At 61.1% G+C, this 19,106-nt stretch overlaps 1 protein-coding gene across 1 annotated transcript in view; it reads left to right on the top strand.

Moving 5' to 3' along the window:
- Positions 1–19,106, top strand: part of LOC138822812 (uncharacterized) — a 302,929-nt gene that overhangs the window by 280,673 nt on the left and 3,150 nt on the right. The gene's annotated exons all lie outside the window — the stretch shown is intronic.

Here is a 19,106-nt window from a genome sequence, read left to right as displayed (position 1 = left end):
AGGAGCAAAACAAGTACAACAAAAAACGAAGTCACGCAAAGCAAGCCTCCTTCCACCCAAGCTTTGCCCCTTTCCACGGGCACGTGAAGACACGGTCGCTCGTACATGCGTGTACCCTTACACACGGGCCTGTGGGCAGAGATGCTCACCACTCTTCTCACAAAAATACACTACACCCCAAAGCCAGGCCACCCCTACTCCTCCTGGGAAGTCTGGGCCTGCTCTGGCTTGCCCGATGTCTCCGGGGCTCTGTGAGGGGCCCCAGGGGCTGACCCCTCCTGACCAGAGGTGGCAGGCTGCCCTGAATCTACTCTGTAGTAAGCAGAGCAGGTGGAGCTGGGCAGAAATGTGCCAGGCCTGGGAAGCCAGGCCAGGGACTAGGAGGCTGTATTTCCACAGCCTTCTGTCTTCCTAATAGCTTCCCTGAGTCCCATGGACATCTCTCCCATGGACTCAGAGACCACAGCAGTGCTAGGCCTCCAAGTCTCACAGTCCCCAAATCACCTGAGAGGCCCTGAACCCCTCTACCCTCCTTCCCAAGCCAGTGAGTGTCCCGGGCACGTGTCCACCGTGCAGAAACCACGTTCAGCCGGCCAGCCGGCCAGCTCCAGGAGGCTGTGACCTCTGACCCAGCTTCCGGGGCCCGGCGGTGGCCACCGCAAACCTCCCCTCGGAGCCCATCCCCCTCACATGGCCTGGATTGATCTAGAACTTATTTATAGATCTGAACTCCACGGATGCCATTGTGTCTGCTGCTGCCGCGGCAGCGGGGTGGTGCACGAGACCGGCTTCCAGGACAGGCCAGGCCGCGACTGGAGGAGCGTTTCCACTCCGGAGTCTGGACTCCGCGGCCGGGAAGGAAGGCCCCTCCGATGGCACCGTACGGGCCCTCGTGTCCTCCTGACCACGCTGGGAGGTAGCTGGCTCCTCTCCTGGCGTGAAGCTCCCCTCTGATAGCCATGGAACCATCTGGAACCAGTTCCCGGGGCTGGCTGTGCAGCCACTGGTGGAAGAACCCCTGACAGAAACAAATCCCCTCACAGCGCCCAGACCCCCGTCACCTTGGGCTCCTTGGGCCCTAGCAGCTGAGTTTCGGATCTTGGAGGGGCTCGGGAATCCCGCCTCCTCTTCTGAGGCAGGGCGCCCACACTGGCTTTGAACTGGCATCCTCCTGTCTCAGCCTCCCCAGTGCTGGGATTACAGGCCTGCACCACCACATCTGGCTGAGATTCTCTTGCTCTTGGCACCTCAGGCATCTGGCTTCAGTCAGCTTCTGGTATTTTCTTCCAGCTGCCTTTCCAGAGGTGCCAGCAGATATACTTTGTAACCGCTGCTTATCAATGCCAGGGTCGGGGCGGGTCTGGGATGGAAGGGGCGGGCCTGGGATGGAAGGGGCGGGCCTGGGATGGAAGGGGCGGATGCTGTGGCTCAAGTGGTAGAGCACTAGCCTTGAGCTGAAGAGCTGAGGGACAGCGCCCAGGCCCAGAGTTCAGGCCCCATGACCAGACCCCCCCCCAAAAAAAAAGAAAGAAAGGCAAGGCAGCAACATTGTAGCAACACCCGAGGATGCGTGCATGGATTGAGTGGACCTGGGCAAGGGGGTTCCCGAGCTGTCACAGTGAATGCACAACAGTGGCTCAGAAGCTGGGCATCGGTGGCTCACGCCTGTAATCCTAGCTACTCAGGAGGCTGAGGTCTGAGGATATCAGATCCCTGGAAAGTCCATGAAGCTCTTATCTCCACCCAAAATCCAGAAGCGGAGCTGTGGCTCGAGTGGTTAGAGCGCCAGCCTTGCGTGACAAAGCTCAGCAACAGCGTGCGAGGGGCTGTGTCCGCCTGTGTGTGTGAAGATGTGTGAACTCAGGTTTAGGGCCCGGGGTGTGGATGACCTGGGGCTCCTCTTTGGACTGCTCCCTGTCTCGGGGCACCCCGTCATTCAGCTGTGGGGCCAGGCCTGGGTGGCTCCCAGCCTCTCTTGCCCAGGTCACAGCTCTGAGAGAAGATCACATCTAGTCACTGCGGGGGGGCTGGGGTGTGGGGGGTTCTCCTGAGCTGTCCTTGGTCACTAGGGGAATGTTTGCACATGGTGCACTACTCCAGATGTCCAGCAGGTGGTGCTGTCTAGGCACTTTGCAGCAGGATGTTGGTGATACCAGCCAGACCCCCTTGGTGCAGATGGGGAAACTGAGGCTGGAGGTCTCCTTCCCCTTACATATGGGAGGCCTGTGCTCTGCTGAAGGCTGGGAGCTGTGGTGAGCAGAATGGTAGGCTGGTTGCCTCCCTGGCGTGTGTGTGTGTGTCTAGCCCTGGCTTGTGTGTGTGTGTGTGTGTGTGTGTGTGTGTGTGTGTGTGTGTGTGTGTGTCTAGCGGTCAGGTCAAAACTTGGGGATCTGGGAGAAAGCAGAGGTTCAGCTGCACTGCACAGTTGCTGGAACAGCTGAGCAGCCACTCTGACGCTTCCAGGGACCTGGTGTCTAGGACAGAGAGGTTTCTGGAGTGGGAGTGCAGTGGGGGCCGTGTGGGGTCATGAGGCCGTCAGGCAAGAAGCCCTGCCCAGCTCCAGAGGCTGACACAGTGCTGCCCTGCGGCCCTCCGTGCCGGGGGAAGGACCCGTGTGGATGCCGCTTCTTCCAGACTGGTCAGCAGGAGCACAGCCCGGAGCCTGGGCCCTGGCAGAGGCCTGAGCCTGTCCCGCCGGTGTCTGTCCGGGTGGAACACTTTCTATGCAGAGAACGTTTAGCTTTGGGGCTGGGATGTAGCTCAGTGGCAAACTGCTTGCCCAGCGAAATGCAGCACCCTGGGTTTGATCCCCAGTTCCAAAAGAGAAAAGAATGGGGGAAAAAAAGGTTTAGCGTTGATTTGGGGAGGAACGGGCTCTGGGCGCGATCTGCAGGGAGATGAGGTTAGACTTTCTTGTTGCTTTTTTTAGCCTAAATATTTCTGTGGGAGACTCCATGCTGTTGTAACTGATGCGGCCCTGGCCTTGGAGCTCGAGTGTAAATCCTCACTCAGAGAGGATGGGCGTGGGCCAGGGAGGGGGAGGCAGGACAGGAGCCCTCGTGGTGGGATCACCATTCTTTTTTTTTTTTTTTGTCGGTCGTGGGGCTGAACTCTGGGCCTGGGCGCTGTCCCTCAGCTCGTCAGCTCAAGGCGAGCGCTCTGGTTTATTGGAGACAGGAGTCTCACGGTCTCTCCTGCCCGGGCTGGCTTTGAACCGCGATCCTCAGATCTCAGCCTCCTGAGTAGCTAGGATGACAGGTGTGAGCCACCAGCGCCCCGCTGGGATCAGCATTCTTATTAGAGGAGCCCAGCTTCTCAGGAGGCTGAGATCTGAGGATCCTGGCTTGAAGTTAGCCTGAGCAGGAAAGTCCAGGAGACACTGATCGCCAATGAACCACCAAAAAGCTGGAAGCGGAGTTTTGTCTCAAGCAGTAGAGCACTCGCTGTGAGGGAAAAAAAGGGGGACAGCACCCAGGCCCTGAGTTCAAGCCCAGGACTGGCACACACACACACACACACACACACACACAGATCCCTGGGCATCTTCTCTGTAGCTGATAAAATACAACCAGCCATCCCAGAAGAAACTGGGTGCAGAGAGATGGTCATCTCTGTGTAATTTGCCATAGAAAATTCTGGAAGCAGGGCTGGGAAGGTGACTCGGTGGTAGAGCGCTTGCCTTGCATGCATGAGGCCCTGGGTTTGATTCCTCAGCACCACATAAGCAAAAAGAAAAAAGCTGGAAGTGGCGCTGTGGCTCAAGGGGTAGAGCGCTGGCCTTGAGCTGAAGAGCTGAGGGACAGCGCCCAGGCCCAGATTCAGGCCCCATGACTGGACCCCCTCCCCCCCAAAAAAAAGAAAATTCTGGAAGCCACGTGTGGGTTCAGCAGTAGTAAAAACACACAAGGCTGTTTCGTGAAGTTACGGGGCATCCAAAGGGGTGACTGGAACTTCACTGCCTGGAATTAATCCCCAGACTTGAGCAGAAGCCAGGATAAAGCAAGAACACGGGAGCCGGTTCAGTGCAAGATTCTGGAAACCACCTCTGTTCCCGGGGAGCTTGGCCGGCCACACTGCCCAGCCGTCCCCAGTGGCTGTAGTGGAAACAGATGGGCGACTTCTGGAATGCAGCTGGGGGGCGGGGGGGGCGCCGTAACCATGCAGGCATCTGCGGGTTAAAGGAGCTTGCTGGAGATCCGAGGCTTCCCAGGACTCATGCTAGGAGGCCACCGCCATCCGGGGCCGGGGGTCAAGGCCCTGGGGAGGGGGTGTGCGGCTCACTGCTCAGGTGTGGCTCCAGGACAGCCCTGCTCCCAGTCACCAGAATGCAGAGAGCAGAGACGCGGGGTCAGGGCTGGCCACGCGGGGCACGAGGCCGCAGAAGAGGCGGGGACAGGCCGGCGCGGGCCTGACCGAGGGAGGGGTGCTTGGAAGGGTGGACAGAGGGTGCCAGGTGTGGCGACCCACAGCTCTAATCCCAGCTAATCAGGAGGTGGAGGAAGGAAGGTCGAGAGTTCAAAGCCGGCCTAGGCAAAGTGAGTGAGACTTTATGTGGGGGGGGGGGAGGGGGATAACAACACAAAAAGACCTGGAAATGTGGCTCAAGTGGTAGAGTGCCTGCCGAGCGTGAGGGAGGCCCTGGGTTTGATCTCTATTATGAAGGGAGGGAGGAGGGCACAGCTAGCCTTGTATCATGATCCTCCAGATCTCTTCCTCCCACATAACCCAGAGCGGGGCTTTGATCCCAGGCCTAGCTCGGTTGGTCACCTGGTTAGGCCAGTCCTCTCTGGTTGAGTACTTCCCGCTGCCTGGCCCACTTGCTGAGCGTGGTGGCTTTGTCTTTGCCCAGGATGTACCCTGGCCTGGAGTGTCCTCTCTGGCCCTTTGCAGGAGGCCAGTGAGGCTGGGCAGGGTGCCAGCGCCTGGGCAGGAGGCGCCTGGCCACAGCTGTGATTACTCATAGCAGGGAGATGTCTCCATCTCCCGGCCAGTCAGCGTTTCCTGGCCTGCCTGCACTTCCAGGAACACAGACGGACATCTGGTGACTGGAGGACCTGGCCGTGGTGGCGGTGCCGGCCAGCAGGACCCCAGGGACATGGCCACCTCAGCTCTCTCCCACTGAGGAGGCCCAGCCTGGTACTGACCAAGGTCCGAGGGCCCCTAGCCCTGCCAGAACAGCCCAGTCTCCCTTCTAGGTGGGACAAAGAACAAAGCATGAACCCGCCGGTCCTGAAGGCCCCTTGCCCACCGGAAGCCACGTGGGCCCAGAGCTCAGGGTCCCACTGTGAGGAGGAGGGTGCAGCTAGGGCGAGAGGTACCGCCATCCACCCCTTCTCCACCATCCATGCATCATTCACCCACCCCCCATCTACCTATCACCTGTCCATCCATCATCCACCCATCCATGCATCTCCACCATCCATGCATCATTTACCCACCCCCCATCTACCTATCACCTGTCCATCCATCATCCACCCATCCATGCATCACCCATCACCCACCTACATGCCAGTCACCCATCTAGCATCTATCTGTCCCTTACCCCTCCATCCATCTATCCTCCCACCATCCATCCATCCACACATCATCCACCCACCCATTCAACCCACCATCCCCCATCTTTAATGTATTCATCTACCCACATCCATCCATCCACCTTTATCTACCCATTCATCTATCCACCCACCTGTCCATCCATCCCATCCATCCATCATCCATCCATCCATCATCCATCCACCTATCCATCCATCATCCATTCATCCATCCATCCATCATTTACCCATCCATCCATCTAACCATCCATCATTCACCCGTCCATCCATCATCCATCCACCTATCCATCCATCATCCATTCATCCATCATTTATCCATCCATACACCCACCATCCATCATTCACCCATCCATCCATCATCCATCCATCCATCATTCACTCATCCATCCATCATCCACCCATCCATCCATCATCCATCCACCCATCATTCTCCTATCCATCCATCATCCATTCATCCATCATTTATCCATCCATACACCCACCATCCATCATTCACCCATCCATCTTTCTAATGTATCTCAGGATGTGAATGCTACTCCTGAAATAGTTCATGATACCATTAAGGACTTTTTTTTTGGGGGGGGGTCTGGTCATGGGGCCTGAACTCTGGGTCTGGGTGCTGTCCTTTAGCTCTTCAGCTCAAGGCTAGCGCTCTACCACTTGAGCCACAGCGCCACTTCCGGCTTTTTTCTTTTTTCTTATGTGGTGCTGAGGAATGGAACCCAGGGCCTCAGGCATGCAAGGCAAGCACTCTACCACTGAGCCACCTTCCCAGCCCCACCATTAAGGACTTTAATGCTTCAGAAGCACACATTTACTTCCAGAGACAGAGATGGCCACGTCTTTGCCTACACCATGCAGCTACTAAGCCAGGAGCCACAGTTTGCTCTGGCTCTTCCCAGACCCCTGGCTCCCGAGGGAAGCAGGAGTCCCCAGGGTCCTCTCCTGTAAGCCAGGCATCGCCCCCTCCCCCCTCTCCTGGATGTCCACCCCCAGCGTGGGATTTGTCCCCTCAAACCAGCAGCATCTGAGGATGTGCACTCCGCAGCTTGGCCCTGTCAGTACTCTGAGCCAGGTGGCTCTTTGCTGCGGGTCTGATCTGTGCATTGCAGGATGTTTAGTGAAGTTCCTGCTCTACCCACTTCCTCAGAGCCCCCTTGCCCCAAGTGACATCCCAAGTATCTCTGGTCATCACCAACGTCCCCTGGGAACTCACCCCATCTGAGGACCGGGAGCTGGAGGGGATTTAGATGCCTTCCTATCTGTGAGTTCTGTGATGGACCGCACTGCCCGGGCCTCCATCCTCGGCCCTTTCTGTTCTTAGCTCCTCTCTTCCCAGGACTACAGCCTCTCGGTTGCTATGGAAACGGGAGATGTGCTCTGCCTCTCCATTCTTCTTTGCCTGCCTCATTTATGCGTTCATTCTCTTAGCCAGCAACCATGTGTGCCTGAGCCCCGGAAAGCGCTAGACACACACACAGCCCTCCGCACGGCCATCTGCAACCGGGTTCCACTTCGGTGGTGCTCAAGCCTTCGGAGCCTGGGAAGGTGTCAGAGAGCACAGAATACAGTCACCCCGCGGGGGCGGGGCAGCGAGCTCTGGCTGCCGTGATGGGCGGCGGGCTGCAGCTGGACACCGGGGCTGACCACTGGCAGGGAGTGGCTGGGGAGGAGAACCTGCCGCAGTGGAGGCGCAGGCCCAAAGCCTCTGCGCTGCTCTTGCCCCTGGGGACAACATTCTGGGGGGAGGGGTGTTAAGCAGAGCGATTGACATTTAGGGCGCACAGGAGGAGGCGGGAGACCAGCAGTCAGGCAGTCCAGGATCCTGAGGCTGGGGCTGGCCCTGCAGGAACGCCTGGGGGAGAGACTGGACAGGGGGTGGGCCTGGTGTGGGGGCCACGCCTGGGCTCTAGGCCTCCCTGGGGCGGGCAGGCCTTCTGACGGCGGGGCGCCCTGGTGAGGTGCAGGCCTCCCGGGCACTGAGATGGGGGAGGGGGGGAGGGGGGGAAGGGGCCGGGATGTGGCCGAGCTCAGGTTTTCAGGTCCTGGGAACTTGAGGACCGCAGAGAAGGAGCGAGTGTTGGGCCTGAGTCTTCCAGACGGTTCTCACCAGGCCGCCCATCTTTCCATCAGATCCAAATCACCCCCAGCACGTCTGCCAGCCAGGCCCGGAAAGAGCCGGGTGTCTGTGGGCTAACGGCGAGCTGGCACAGCCATGGTCGGAGGGCAGACGCCGCTCCCCGGGCCGCCCGCGCGGCCAGCGGGCGGAAGGGCAGGGCGGCCGTCCTGGGCCTGCGCGGTCTTTGGGTAGAGAAGACAACGCTGCCGCCCGCCCGGCTGGCCTGGTGCTGCCTGGCGCCGGTACTTCTTTGATGGCTGTTATCAGGGTGATGTTCAGCGGGGTTGCTGCTTCCTAAGTCGGGAGAAGCGTGCATTTCTTTTTAGACAATGCTCTCCTTTGCTCTCCCTCAGTTTTTCCCTCGCGTCCCCACCAGTCCAGTATTTCTGGAAAGATCCAAGAGTCTGGTCACGTGGCTCACACTGGGGGAGGCTGGGGCAGAGGAGGAGAGCCTTCGCTTGTTTCTTGAGCCGTTTGGAGGCCGATGGCCGCAGGCAGCAGGCGTGGGCTCGGGGCCCAGCGCCCGGGGCAGGCTCCATCTTGGGACCTGAGTCCAGGCTGGGGCGGCCGTGGAGGAGGGGCCGTGGAGGGGGGGGCCACGGGGGGGCACGGGGGGGCCGTGGAGGGGGGCCACAGGGCGTCAACCGCTTGGGGCCCTGCAGGGCAGCACTGGGGCACACCGCTCTGGAGGGGGGGTCGGCCGGGCGGGAGCATGGGGTTCGTGAAGGTGCCAGGTGACAGGGCAGATGGCGCTGAGGGGGGCGGGGGAGGGGGCGGGGCTCTGAGAAGGAAGGAGGTGTCTGGTAGTGGGGCGGTGGTGCTGGGTTGTAGCCGAGACCTGGGGAGTGGGGACGGCCGCCGGCCCTGTCTGCTCGCGGGGCCCTGGTCCCCCCCAGCCTCCAGACCCGCCGGGGCCCTGGTCCCCCCCAGCCTCCAGACCCGCCGGGGCCCTGGTCCCCCCCAGCCTCCAGACCCGCCGGGGCCCTGGTCCCCCCCAGCCTCCAGACCCGCCGGGGCCCTGGTCCCCCCCAGCCTCCAGACCCGCCGGGGCCCTGGTCCCCCCCAGCCTCCAGACCCGCCGGGGCCTTGGTCCCCCCCAGCCTCCAGACCCGCCCGGAGACGGGCTTCACACGGGGCCTGGGCAGGGTGCAGGAGGGTGCTGGGGCTCAGCAGCCTGGGTCTGCCCTCCAGCGGCCAGGCCCTCTCACACGGGCCCTCTGTAAACGTGGAGCCGGGCGCAGTGCGGAGCGGCTGGTCTGGGCCGCGCACCCTCGGAGACCTGTACTGCTGACCGGTTCTGTCTGGCTCCTGGATGACCGCCACCCTGCGATGACACCACTGCGTCCCCACTTCACAGCAGGCGACCAGGGCCGGAGGTAGCGCGTCTGCTGGTGCGGGGTGCGGGGTCAGGCTGTCCGCGCTTCACCAGCGCTGTCCCTGCTTCAGGGAGGTGAGTCTTTTCTTTACTTAGGCCTTCACTGGTCGGAGGGGCCCACGCACCCACACCACGTCCACGGCTCCACTCACAGCGTGGTTATGAATCTCACCGCAAACATGCAGAATAATGGACAAAGGCCTTGGCCCAGCCGAGTTAACCCGGGAAAGTCAGCATCCCAGTGCCCGCCAAATATTGGTTGAGTGACTAAGTGAACGGCCCCGTTCTGGGAGAGCAGACTCCTTAATGACAGGGCAGAGCTGGAGAACGCAGGCAGGCAAGACCAGCACCTTCCGTGGGGCCTGCTTCAGCCTCCCAGTTCTCCAGTCCAGGCCCGGGCTAACTGCCCACCGTCTCCCGCCAACAGACATGCCCAGACCTGCAGGGTACGCCTCCAGTTCCGGCCAGCCTGGTGTCCCCGCCCCGCCCCCGCTCCCGGGGATCGCTGTGCATTCGCTGCTTGGCAGTGACCTGGGCTGCCCAGCCTGCGCTTGGCTGACCGGCCCAGTTATGTAACACGCCACCTGGCAAGAACCCGGGGCTCCTGTGCCCCGCGGCTGTGGTGCTCCGCCCGGCTCACCCCCCGCAGGTAGCTGAGAGCTGGCGACTTAGGTTGTTGGTCTGCGTGGGCCTCTCAGAGCCTCAGTCCCCTCCACTGTGCAATGGGGGAGACAGGGGACCCCGTTCCTGGGGCTGCGGTGGAGGTGTGCTGCACGCCTGAGTCCCGGCCGCCGCTGGCCCAGGAGGAGGTCCCGGTGAGCAGCCACTGCCCCTCCCCACCCCGCGTTCCTGGGGGCACGGGTGAGCCTGGGGGCGGGGTGCTGCCCTCCTCCTGCCTGCCCTGGAGGGGGACCTCACCAGCCCTCCACAGGGCAGAATCACCCTGCGGTCGCCAGGCCCACCAGACGGCCTCCACCAGACGGCCTCCACCAGACGGCCTCCAAGCCCTTGGGCCTCCAGTGGCAAGGAGGGGAAGGGACAGCGGTGCTGGAGACCCCACCTGCTTCATGTGGAACAGCCCAGGAGTTACTCAGCCTCAAGGGAGGCTGCCTTTCACCCGGGGGCCAACCTGAGTGGCTGGGATTAGAGGCATGCAGCACCAGGCCTGGCTTGTTCTTTGAGACAGGATCTCACACTTGTTTCCGGCCTGCTCTGGCTTCGGATGGCAGACCTCCCGTCTCTGTCTCCCAAACAGCAGAGATGGTAGATAGGTGCTACCCAACCCAGCCCTTGCCAGGCGTTTAATACATACTGACTGGTTGAAGGAATTATTCCTTCACTCACTCACTCACTCAATGAGAGATGGTAGAATTTTGTAATCAGACCCAGAGATGGCACAGCGCTAGTTCCATGAAGTGCACCCAGCCAGGGGTGTCTGAGGCCCTCTTGGTCTCCACAGCGCCCTCCGTTGGAGGGAAGAGGCAGTGCCACGGGAGAGGGCCAGGGTCCTTTGTGCCAGACACATCTGGCTTTATTTCTTCTCTTGAGTGACACCCTTGGGCCTCTGAGGTCATTTATCCCCCGGCTGGAAGCTGCTCTGCTGTCTGCGAAGGGACAGGAGGCCACTGGAGAAGCCTGGTCAGCCTGGGCGCAGAGAGGCAGGTCATTTAAATCAGCCCGCCGTGGCAGGCAGAAGGAAGATGGATGAGGCCGGGGCCCTGGGACACCTGGCGAGCGGCGGTCGGGTCCCTTCCCCGCTTCCCGCGGGCAGGAATGGCAGGTGATTTCTTACCCTATATTAATTGTTCAAGATGTGTGCAGCTTGACCCCAAAGTTGTGTTCTCCAGGGTTTCCTCCCTGACTCACAGGGGTGTGTGTGTGTGCGTGCGCACACACGCACGTGTGTGTACACGTATCTGTGACCCCTCTCCTGTCGCCTTAAGGATGGCCTCTCTGCTGGCCTGACCCACCCTTGGGCACCTGCAAGCTCTCCAGGACCTGAGAGGTCAGACTCTCCGTAGCTCCACTTCCCCGGGGAAGAAGCCCAGGCCGGGCTTGCAGATGACACACAGGCTTTGCCACAGGGACTCGGACCAGAGCTCCGCCCCTGCTTGCCCGTGGTGTGATCTGCTTCTGGGATGGGGTCTACCTGCCCTCCCAGTTCCCATGAAGCCCCTAAGAAGTGGTGCCACCTGCAGTTTTGAGGTGCCCACGGGGCCCCTGTGTAGTCCTGGGGTCCCTGTGGGGCCCTGGGGTGCCCTGTGGAGTCCTGGGGTGCCCTGTGCAGTCCTGGGGTCCCTGGGAGTCCTGGGGTATCCTGGGGTCCCTGCCCTTCCTGCTTCCCAGCTGTGGCTGTCACTCAGAAAGGGTGGGACCCCTGCTGTTGAGTTAGACGCTTGAGCCCACTCCCTAGCTCGGGAGCGGGTGGTGTCCTCAGGCCGCAGCTAGGTGGGGAGGTGCAGCGTCGCGGCTTGGGTGGGAGCTCTGAGATTGGAAGGTACAGGCAGGGTCAGGCCCGGACCTCCGGCTGGCATCCGCTGCCATTGATGGCTTCCAGTCAGTGCGTCCAGGACCAGGCTCCCCGGGTCATGGGAGAAGGAAGGAAGACTGGTTCTGTGGGATCGTGTTCCCCTCTGGCTGCCAGGCCCACACAGCCCGGCCAAGCGACTCAGGGACTCACACATGCCTGGCAGGTACTTTCCTGCTGAGCCACACCTCCAGCCTGGTTTTGCTCTGGTTATTTTCTATTCTATTTGATTTACCGCACTGTTATTCTAGACGTGATGTACAGAGGGGTCGCAATGGCCTGGGTCAGGCATGAGTACACGTCCTCTCGTGCTGCGTCCCTGTTCTCTCTCGCAGTCCCTGCCTCCGTCTCCACCCGCGAGTCGTACAGTTCACGCTATCCGTGTCCAATGAGCTCCACGCTCCACTCATTCACCTCCCCCCAGTGCTGTGCCTCCCAGCCCCCGCCTTCCAAAGACGTTCTCTTGAATACGCTGTACGTAAGACAAAGAAGACTCCTTGGGTTATTTTGGAGGTAGGGTCTCACTCGCTGCCTGGCACATGCTCGGACCAAGATCTGCCTGTTTTCACATTTCCCACCATGGCCACCACAGCACCCCGACTAGCCTCCAACTGCCATCCTCTGGATCTTTCCGAGGAGCTGGGATTATAGGCGTGAGCCACTGGTGTCCAGAGTTGTTCCACCAATCTTCAATTACCTCTGACTGCATGAGAGTGTGTTTTCTGACCACAAGGACATTTAAAAGTACCCATACTAACCCTTAACATCCAATACACAAGTCATGTGTGAATTTCCCCAGGTGTCCAGTGATGTGTATATCTAACTTCTTAAAGCAGAGTCCAGTGGGGCACTGTGGCTCATGCCTGTAATCCTAGCTAGCAACATGGAGAAGCACAAACAGGAGGATCCAAGTCCATGCCAGCCAGGGCAGAGAGGGAGAACTTAGTTCAAAAGTACCCAATCGAAAACCCGGCTGGGAGCGGCCCACAGTACCCACCTCGGGCGTGCCAGGCCCGAGGTCAAGCCTCAGTAACTCTCTCACACAGAAACTTTATGGAGTACCTACTGTGTGCCAGGCCAGTCACACGCTGGGTACAGGGCGCTGAGGGAGGGAGGTGGGCGGGGAGCCCAGTGCTGCTCGGAGAGGGGCAGGCTGGCTTCTCCGGGCCTGTCTGCCTCCTGCTCCCTGCCCTCATTTCCTCCCTTCTGCCCCAGCGGGCCGTGGCTGGTTAATTACCTCGCTCCCTCCAGGCTCCCCAGAGTCCACGCCAGAAGGGGAGCCCATGGCAGTCCCTCCCAGAACCACAGCAGTCCTGGTCCTACGGAGGCCCAGCGTCGGGGCTGGCCGGCCTCCACCCGCTCCAGAAGGCAGGGTTTCCTTGCGATCTGAACTCCAGGCAGACTCCAGCCCACCCACGGGACTATGGGGGGGTGGGGGGAGCTACTGACGGGGACCTCCTGCTTACTACTCAGGCCCTCTTCCAATCCAGGCCCTAGTCCTGTTGTGGTTGCTACACGTTGGCTGGGGCCTGGGATCTTTGCTGAGACCACGATCCTTCCACCTGGAGTCTCCAGCAGCTGGGGGTGCAGATGTGTCCAGGAGACGATGCGTCTTACTGACTTCTTTGTCTGGGCTGGCCTCAAACGGCTGTCCTCTCAATCTCTGCCTTCGGTGTGGCTGGGATTGCAGGTGTGTGCTGGCATGCCTGGCTTCCGGCTCTTTTCTGTGGAGGGCCGAGGCTGTTGAGCAAAGAGAGCAGGAGAGTCTCTGGGGTTGGATTTTGCATCAGGTGTCACAGAAAGGTTCTGTGCGGGCCTCTGTCCACTGGCAGCCTGTTTCTGCAAATCAGGTTTCGCTGGAACACAGCCAGGCCTGTTCAGGCCGAGGCTGCGTGCAGCCACTGGTCATCTAAAGGCCAGGGCAAGTGCGGCCACAGACAGGAAGGGGACCTCATCTGAGCAGCCCGGGCTCCTGCAGAGAACTTGGAAAGTGAGCAAAGGGCGCTGTCAGCCAGTGGTTCTGACCTGGCTCTCGGGGGTCTGACCAGGATGGCCGGCGGCTGAATTCCCGGCTGGGCATCCTGCTCACAAGCCCTCCTGGCATGAACCACGTAACTGGATATCTAAAGGGGAGAAGAAAAGAGCTGCCCAGCAGCGTCCCAAGTGGACAGAAACCTCACAAACCCAGAGGTGCAAAGAGGAGGCTGTGTGTGGAGAAGTCTGCCTGTCATCCTGGCTACTCGAGAAGACTGAACTTGGGCCTGGCCTGGAGAAAGTTAGTGTGATGCTCTATATGCAAGACAAATTAAAAGTAAAAGCCTGGAGGCGTGGCTCAAGTGGTAGAGTACCTGCCTGCATAGAAACTCTAGGCCCTGAGTTCAAACTCCTAGGACCACTCGAAGGGGAAAAGTGCAAAGGTGCTGTGCTGCTCCAGAAGCCTGGCACCAGGGTGGAGCACGTGCCCCACATATTAGTAGGGTGACTTCTTGGGGAAGCTGGCTTTGGCTTTTAGGAAGTATTGGGGGTTGAATGCCCTAGGTGGATGCTCTAGCACTTGAGTCAGGCTTCCAGATACCTTTTGCACTGGTTTTTTTTTTTTTTGGTCAGTTGTGGGACTTGAACTAAGGGTCTGGGTGCTGTCCCTGAGCTTGTTTGCTCAAGGCTGGTACTCTACTACTTAAGCCACAGCTCTACTTCTGGCTTTTTGGTGGTTAATTGGAGATGAGTCTCACAGACATTGCTGCCCTGATGGACTTTGATCCATGAGCTTCACATCTCAGCCTCCTGAGTAGCTGGGATTACAGATGTGAGCCACTGGTGTCCGGCTTTATAACTGTATCTATAAAAGCAGCACCATGTTGGCTTGGGCTGAGGCTGGCACCGCTCAGGACACCGGTGGGCACATGGGTGCAGGCGTCCTGTGAGAGGTGTGCAGGTGTGGGCACGGAGCAGGGATAGATTAGGAACCAGGTCCCCGCCCGCCCTCCAGGGTGGGCGGCCAAGTGCTCTTCTTCCAAATGCATTGAGTCAGCCAAAGGGAGGCACACAGATGGTGAGGAGCCGGTGCTGGCCGCCTGGAGGGCAGAGGGCCGGGGGTGTGGGCAGCCGACACCGCAGCTCTGGGGGCCTGTGGTCTCGGGACGTGCATGTGATTTCAGGACAAGTTTCTTTGGGGAAGGAAAGGATTTGGATCGAGCTTCAACTCTCTCCACCTTTACTCTTCTTAAAAACCACTGCGAGGGGCTGGGGCATGTGGCTTGGTGGTAGAGCGCTTGCCTGGCATGCATGAAGCCCTGGGTTCGATTCCGCAGAACTACATACACAGAAAAGGCCGGAAGTGGCGCTGTGGCTCAAGTGGTAGAGTCCTAACTTTGAAAACAAAGAAGCTCAAGGACAGCGCCCAGGCCCTGAGTTCAAGCCCCAGGTCTGGCAAAACAAAAAAACAAAAAACAAACAACTCACTGTGAGCGAATGTGGAGGAAAGGAGCAGCTGTTGGCTCTGGCGGCGCTGGGCGGAGTCTGGCATAGTAACGTGGCCGGTGTATTCTGACAACGGGGTGGGCGGAGCTCACCTGCCTTCCGGTCCCCAGGTGATGGTGCTCTCTGGGGACACGTGTGCCTTGTGGCTCTGAAGCTGGGCTGCGGGCCTCCATGGTGGGGCTGTGCTCTTCCCCCAGGGAGGCTGCCAGCAGCCCTGAACCTCCCGCCCTCAGCCCCTTCCTCCACCCGCACTGCTGCCTTCCTGGGGCGGGAGCTCTGAGCCCAGCAAGTGACCTCCCGCACAGGAGACCCTCCCACACAGGATGTCCCGCCCGCACAGGATGCCCTGAGTTCAAGTCCTGGTACCAGCGCACACACTCACACTCGTACACTCACGCACACACACCTGGAGCATTTTGGTAGTAGCTCACTCTTGGGATCCCAGCTGCCCAGGAGGCAGCAATCAGGAAGAGCAGAGTTTGAGGTCAGCTCAGGCCAAAAGTTAGCAAGACCCTCATCTCAACAAAGAAACCAGGTATGGTTGTTTGAACCTGTAATCCTGGGTACATGGCAGGCAGAGGCAGGGAGACCTGTGTCTGAGGCAAGTCCTGAACAAAACCCCAAAACCTAGCCTCAAAAATAACTAAAAAGTCAAAAAGGCTAGGGGGGTGTGGCGCTAATGGCAAAGCACCTGCCTACCAAGTGCCAGGCCCTGAGTTCAAACCCCAGGACCACCAAAAACCCAACCAACCAAACCAACCACGTTCAGAGCATGTGCAATGTGCAGGACCTCCCTCGGAGGACCAGTGGACCCTGAGCCCTTGCACTAGAGGATTAAGTGTGTGTGTGTCTTTGCACAAACGCGCCAGCACAGCGTCCTGGGAATGGGGTAGCGGCAAAGCTCCCAAAGGTCTGCTGAGAGGAACAGACAGCAGTGGCCATTTCACAGGGGTTACTCGGGAAACAGAACAAACGCAATATTTTACACGGTCCCCACGCTTTACCTGGGTAGAAAGCATGTGCACGTGCATGCACGTGTGTGCGCACACACACACACTCACTCGCCTGTCCCAAGTTGGCAGCCGTGAGTGGACCGGCAGCAGGCGGTCCTGCACGGTCCCCAGATGGGGCCTCCCTCCGTATGCGATGGGGGTGCGGGGTGGGGGGAGCAGAGGGGAGCAGCCCCACCCAGGCCCGCCGCCGGCCCTCTGCCGGCCTCCTCCCCCTCACTGGACAGGAGCCGCCCGGCTGGCCCGCTGCTCATGGCAGACGTTCAGGTCCCACGGAGAGAGCAGACGCCGCGCTGGCACGGGCAGGCCCTGAGAGCTGGGCAGCACATGTCTGGCCTGGCCACTGAACAGTGCCCCAGGCCGCCGCCGGCGCCAGGCCTCTCGCAGGACCGAGCGGAAAAGCCGGGCCGTGCACCCCGAGCCCCGCTTCCCCGGAGGGGCAGACTCCGAGCCCAGCCTGAGGGAGGCCTGGGCCCCGCCCAGACCTGCATCTGAGCCACCGTCCGGGTGACGGACGTGTGCGGAGGGCTGAGTTGTGTGGACGCCGGGGCCCAGGGCCGCCCACCTCCTCCGTCTCCCAGGGAAGAGGCGTGCTGCCCACCTCCCTGGCCCACTCTGCCCAGAGCAAGGGCGTCTCCCAGGCAGGGTGGACTTGATCCCAGATCTGCCTCTGAGCAGCTGTGTGGCCTCGGGGTGGAGCCTCACCTCTCTGTGTCTCTGTGCTTGGGGCACTGCCGTCCCGGCTCCTCGCCGGCTGAGGCCCGAGGCGGAGCCACCCGCGCGCCCTCCATGGAGGCGCCGTGGACAGACGCCGTCGGGCCACACAGCGGAATACTACTCACCCACAAAAAGGAGCGGAGCCCTGCCTCGGGCTGCGGTGTGGGTGAAACTCACAAGTAGGCCACACGGAAGGCCACAGAGTAAGTGGCCTGTGGATGTGCACACCTGTGAAATGCAAACACGGACATAGACAGGTGGGGGGGAGCGACTTTGAGAGGGAACTGCGGATGCGAAACGGCGAGCCACAGCTTATATGATTTATACCTCAACGCTTTTTCTCCCCCACCCCCAATAAAAGATCCGTTTCAAACGCCAGAGCCGTCCACAGGGCTCAGGCGGAGACACCAAGCGCCCTGTCGTGTACTTGGTGGAGGGTCAGCTCAGAGGGAGACCTGGCTGTGGAGGCGATGGGCGCAGGGCCTGAGATAAGAGCCCAGCTGTGGGCCAGGAGCGAGCTGAGTGGCCTGGGAGGGCACAGAGGCGGGCAGAGCCGGCCCTGGGGGGACGGGAGGCCGCCTGGCTCTCCTCTACCAGGCAAGGCCGGAGGGGTCTGGAGGTCCCTTGCAGCCTCTCCGCGGCTCTGTGACCCAAGACAGAACTTCACCACCTCATCCGCTCCATCAGCCGCTAACCCAGCACGGAACAGGGCAGAACGCCACACAGCATGGCCGCTCCAGGCTGACGCCCGGGGTACCGTGTACCCTGCCCCGAGGCTCGGGCTGGGAGGCCAGGCGGGAGGGGCAGGGCGCCTTGTCGGCCCTGGACCGGGTAGGAGGTGGACAGGCTTTCTGAAGGAAGGCGGCGGCCAGGACCTGCAAAGGCAGACCAGAATGCAGAGTGCCTGGACCTGCGGGTGGGCGGTGGGGGGTCAGCTGGGGAGGGGCACTGAGTTGGGACGGTGGGGGGTCGGCCGGGGAGGGGCACTGGGTTGGGACGGTGGGGGGTCGGCCGGGGGGGGCACTGGGTTGGGACGGTGGGGGGTCGGCCGGGGGGGCACTGGGTTGGGATGGTGGGGGGTCGGCCGGGGGGGGCACTGGGTTGGGATGGTGGGGTTCGGCCCGGCAGGCACTGGGTTGGGGGAATTGGCACTGGTCGAGACAGCCTCAAGCCCCAGTCCAGCGCTGAGGACACCAGGACTGGGCAGCTGGGCAGGTGGGAGCCACCGGGCACGTGGAGCCGGTCCGTGCCAGCCGCCCCGGCCCCAGGCCGCCACCCTGACCTCTGCACCGGCCTCCCCAACCTCAGGGCTTTTCACACGGGCTCTGTACCTCAGCTCCACACGCCAGTCACCCCAAAGCCCTGGCCCAGACCCGCAGCCTCCCCAGCCTCCTCCTGCCGCCCCACCTGCTCGGCAATCTTCCCTGGGGGGGTGGGAGCCGGGGGGCTAGAGGCCGAGCCGGCGGGAGGCACGCAGAACCGCCTGGCTGCGGGGTCTAAGGAGTCTAATCACACCGATTAGCCTGGCAGCAGATAGCGATTGGAGAAGCTGTTCTTCTGTCTTCGTGTGCCTGATGCCATCTGCTGAGCAGGAGGGGCGCTCGCTCCCCTTGGCCCTGGGCCCCTCCCCAGGGCTGCGTTGGCAGCGCCAGCTGGTGTCAAGCAAGGTGAAGACACAGACCACCAGGAGTGGCAGGTGAGTGCCAAGGCCCTGGGGCCACACCCTTCACAGCAAGCGTCCATTCCACAGTGCTCCCGGAAGGCCGCGTGGGTGCCATTATCGTAGTCAGAATAACAGAGATATGGAGCCAGGGCTCGGGGAGAAGCGGCCTCTGGGCACACCCCGGCTCCCGGGGGAGGCTAGAAGATCACCAAAGCCGGCCAGCGTGACCCATGCCGAGGGTGTGGGCTCAGGGTGGCTGCTGAGCCAGGGGCGGGCGCCATGGTGGCCCGGGTCCCGAAAGGGGCCCGAGCGAGTCCCTGGCGTGGAGGCTGCCGCACGCCCTGGGGGGGCGGGGAGGCCGCGGGGGTCTTCGCAGCTGCCCTGCCGTTGGTGTCTTCCAAGGGTCCGGTGTGAGAGAAGGCTCGCTTGGTTCCCGGGAACTGGGGTGCCGTGGCAGTCCTGGGGTCCCTGGAGTTGTGCTCCCACAGTTGGTCGTGGGATGCAGTCTCTTCCAGACTCCATCTCTGGCGACGTGAGCCCCTCTGCGCCCCCCCCCAGTGAGAAGAGGGACACGCCAGCTCTGTGAGTCAGCGGACCCTCGCTCTTCTGGGGCGGATGCAGGGCAGGCTGCGCCAGGCCTGGCACTTACGCGCAGGCATTCTG

Source organism: Dipodomys merriami, unplaced genomic scaffold (genome assembly GCF_024711535.1).
Source record: "Dipodomys merriami isolate MVZ:Mamm:240054 unplaced genomic scaffold, mDipMer1.0.p SCAF_116, whole genome shotgun sequence".
In the NCBI taxonomy this organism is placed as follows: Eukaryota; Metazoa; Chordata; class Mammalia; order Rodentia; family Heteromyidae; genus Dipodomys; species Dipodomys merriami.
Note: the sequence above shows the minus strand (reverse complement) of the source record. Positions and strands in the feature narration are given on the sequence as shown.